Genomic DNA, 4347 nt, shown 5'->3' with positions numbered 1-4347 from the left:
CTCAACCTCACCGGGGCCGTCTCAACCTCACCAGGGCCAATTCAACCTCACCGGTGTCGTCTCAACTTCACCAGGGCCGATTCAACCTCACCAGGGCCATCTCAGCCTCACCGGGGCCGTCCCAGCTTCACCGGGGCCATCCCAGCCTCACCGGGGCCGACTCAACCTCACAGGGGCCGTCTCAACCTCACCGGGGCCGATTCAAACTCACCGCAGCAGTTGCAACCTCACTGGGGCCGATTCAACCTCACCGGGGTCGTTTCAGCCTCACCGGAGCTGATTCAACCTCACTGGTGTCGTCTCGACCTCACCTGGGCTGTCTCGACCTCACCGGTGCCGTCTCAACTTCACCGGGGCTGATTCAACCTCACCGGGCTGTCTCAGCCTCACTGGGGCCGTCTCAGCTTCACCGGGGCCGTCCCAGCCTCACCGGGGTTGTCTCAACCTCACAGGGGCCGTCTCAACCTCACCGGGCCGTTTTAACCTCACCGCGGCCGTTTCAACCTCACCACGGCAGTTGCAGCTTCACCGGGGCCATTGCAGCCTCACTGGGGCCGTCGCAGCCTCACCGGGGCCGTCGCAACCTCACCGGGGCCGTCTTAGACATTTAAATTTATACTTCATGAAGCGATTGCCCCGATAAGTCTAATACCCATCTGGCACCGTATGTAGTTATTACAATACTAGAGGCCTGGTGCAGAAAAATTTGTGCACTCTGGGGGGGTTCCTCAGCCTGGCCTGCACCCTCTCGCAGCCTGGGACCCCTCTGAGGTTGTCCACCTAAGCTGGCAGTCAGACATCCCTCTGGCATCCCTGGAGCCCTTGGGGGATGTCCAACTAATGGCTTAGGCCTACTGGGGACCCTTAGGTCCATGGGGAGGGGCCTAAGTCATTAGTCAGACATCCTTAGCACAGAGGCTCCCGCCACCACCACTGCACTGGCCAGCCATGAGCCGGCTTCTGGCTGAGCAGTGCTCCCCTCCGTAGAAGCGCACTGACCACAGGGGGCAGCTCCTGTGTTGAGCATTTTCCCCATGGTGGTCAGTGCACGTCATAGCAACCAGTCATTCCAGTTAGGGTCAATTTGCATATTACCCTTTTATTATATATCAGCAGTTCTCAACCTGGGGGTTGCGACCCCTTTGGCGGTCGAATGACCCTTTCACAGGGGTCGCCTAAGACCATCCTACATATCAGATATTTACATTACAATTCATAACAGTAGCAACATTACAGTTATGAAGTAGCAACGAAAATAATTTTATGGTTGGGTCACAACATGAAGAACAGTATTTAAAGGGCCAGAAGGTTGAGAACCACTGTTATAAAGGATTATTGAGTATATTTCCTATGCTATACTTTACATCTCCATGACTATTTTATAACTACCAATTTACTTCTTAATCCCTTTAACTTACACTGCTCTCTAATTACATATTTTCTGGATTTTTAAGGACACTTCAGATTTTTAGTATTTATTTTCATAATTTTGAATTAATTTCAAAATTTAGGGACACAAAATTTTCCCACTGTTTTCCCTAGCTTTCAATTCAAAATATATTGTAACTATTTAGCATTAAGTACAGTCTACCAATGCTTGTAATGTAGCTCAGAGTTTATGAGAATCAGTGTCTGAACGCACCTGTGTCCTGGCAAGAGATGTCATGGACCCAAGTTCTCTGAGAGCCATTTGTGCTCCAGGTACGAGGGACCAGGATATAGGGGCCAGGGTTTCTAGGAATGGGAGACTGGAGGCTGAACAGATGGCCTCTGCGAAGGGGAAAACTTAGAAGAGAGCTACCACAAATCTCATTAAGATGGTAGGACATGTGTCCCACCCCACCAGGAGAGCTGCAGTCACTGGATGTGTGGGCATGTCGACTAAGAAACCAGTTACCGAAGCCAGTCCTGTGGCTAGCCCAGACCATATGTCTCAGATGAGAGGCAGAAGCTGTGATAATACAGATACCCAGCCACACCTGTTAGATAAGTGGACACAAGAGAATACTGGTGTACTCCTGCCTGGCTCCACCGGAAGCAACATCTTGAGCTAACTTTTCAAGGTGGGCCCCCCTTTCTTCCAAGAAAGGAAGAACAAGAAGGCCTTTTGGGAGCTCTGTCAACTTCCTACAGGAAGACAAAAACAGCTCATTATACAAACCGTCCTGAGAGAGAGTGGGGTGGGTACAAAGGTGGGTCCAGGTTTTACAATGCCTGTTGCTAATACAATTTGGGAGTACCTTTTAAGAAAATGAATACAAAGTTATGAATACAAAATAGTTAGGGTCTTATTAACCAGTGTCAGCCAAATAAATTCAATAAAAAGAAAAAAAAAGAGCTAGGTTTAATAATGAATATTCATATAGAATGAGAAAAGAAATTACAACTAATTACAAATTTTGAAAAGCTGACAAATACCACAAAGATCCCCGAATCCAGAAAAATAAGCTTTACTAATTTGATGACATAATCTATGGTTGTTGTTTTTTTGTTTTGTTTTGTTTGTATATCCTCTGTTAACATCTTTAAGTGATAATGATTTTGTAATATTTCCTATAGAGGGAATTAAAAGATAATTCATCTTTCCTCTAGAATAGCTGATTAAATTTTTTTCATTACTGACAGATTAGAAAAGTTTCTTTCAGTTTCACATCTCACTACTCCCAAAGTCATTTATAAGACTATTGTCAAATTTGGAAAATGTCAAGTTTTTAGCATTAATTATCTATACGATTTTAGGGCAATTCAAGTTTTCTTGGCAGGGACTGTGTAAAGTGCTCTCTGAATTTATAACAACCGTATTGCTGGGATCTTGTAAGCAGCCTGACAGATGGTGGACCCTGAAGCTTAAGCTTCGATCACTTCATGATAAACCCATTTATGGGTGAGTGGACAATTTCCAATTCAGATTTGAGACCCAATAGGAAGTTCAGTAGAGGTTATTTCTGTGGTGGCAATGGCAACTTGCTACCTAAGTAGAACACTCTCACAAATGGCCATTTGAAGACTTTTCAAATCACTTCCAGTCTCAACAACTAAGCCTCAGCAACAACTTAGTGGCTTCGGCTGAGGGTGTCTCTGTACCTGCAAACAAAGAAAGCATTGCATGAATTTGGATCACATCAGTCAGTACTCAGAGTGCCTGAGCTATTACAGAGTGTTGCCCAAGGGGAAAACATACACTTTATATTTTCTTTTCCAAGGTCTGGCTCCTTTACAGGAGGTTAATCAAAATTCAGAAGACAGGAAGAATGCACCATAACAGCTAGTTTTCAAAAGTCACGACTTTACTTCATTTAGAGAAGACCCAGGGAAAATGGCTTTGAAATTGATGGTGCTTGGGTATCCCACCAGATAAAATAGTGTATGGGCTTTGGAGTCAAGGGGACTTAGAATCAGATCTCATCAGCCAGTTTCCAAATGTATTAACTCCTGCTAACCTTATTTCATCTGTTCCTACAACTCACACACAATCCCCTTCACCTCTAAGTAATTGTAAAAACAAGTTCCAGAATTCATAACTGTTCCTTTGTAAATATTCTAGAATGTATCTTTAAAAGAAAGAATCTGTCTTAATCAGCTTGTGCTCCAATAAGAAAATACCATAACCTGGGTAGCTTATCAGCAACAGAAATTTATATCTCCCAGTTCTAAGCTCAGGGTGCCAGCACAGTCAGGTCTTGATGAGGGCCCTCTCCCAGGCTGCAAACTGCTAATTTCTAGCTGTATCCTAATATGGTAGAGCACAGAAAGAGAAAGCAAGCTCTCTCCTAACTCTTAAAAGGGTACTTTCCTATCATGAGGACTTCACCCTCATGCCCTCGTCTGACCCTAATTATCTCCCAGAGGCCCCATCTTTTAATATCATCACACGGGGGGTTTAGGGTAGGGTTTTAATATATCAATTTTTGGATTCACAAACATTCAGTTCATAACAGGACTCTTTAAAAATGTAATAACCAGAATGTCACTATCACACTTTTGAAATTAATATTAATTATGTAATATCAAGAAATATCTAGCCATACATTTCCTCTATTGATGGGGGAGGAGGTAACCCTAAAAACTAAAAGATTAAAAAACAAAACAATGAACTGACAGTGAAAAAGACTGTTTATATATTTTTTAAATATATTTTTATTGATTTCAGAGAATAAGGGAATGGAAGAGAGAGATAGAAACATCAATGATGAGAGGGAACCATTGGTCGGTTGCCTCCTACACGCCTCCTACTGGGGACTGAGCCCTCAACCCAGGCACGTGCCCTTGACCGGAATCGAACCCAGGACCCTTGAGTCCACAGGACGACGCTCTATCTACTGAGCCAAACCGGCCAGGATGAAAAAG

The 4347-nt window shown here is 44.3% G+C and overlaps 1 long non-coding RNA gene across 1 annotated transcript in view; it reads right to left on the bottom strand.

Annotated features, from left to right (window-relative positions):
- Positions 1-2328: 2328 nt before the first annotated feature.
- LOC106724606 overlaps positions 2329-4347 on the bottom strand; it is a 19948-nt gene continuing 17929 nt past the window's right edge. The window contains exon 3 of the long non-coding RNA XR_001360457.1: positions 2329-3084. This is a non-coding gene — a long non-coding RNA (uncharacterized LOC106724606). The remainder of the gene's footprint in view (positions 3085-4347) is intronic.

The sequence above is a fragment of the Myotis brandtii genome, unplaced genomic scaffold (genome assembly GCF_000412655.1).
Source record: "Myotis brandtii unplaced genomic scaffold, ASM41265v1 scaffold90, whole genome shotgun sequence".
NCBI lineage: Eukaryota > Metazoa > Chordata > Mammalia > Chiroptera > Vespertilionidae > Myotis > Myotis brandtii.
This window is presented reverse-complemented; position numbering and strand designations above follow the sequence as displayed.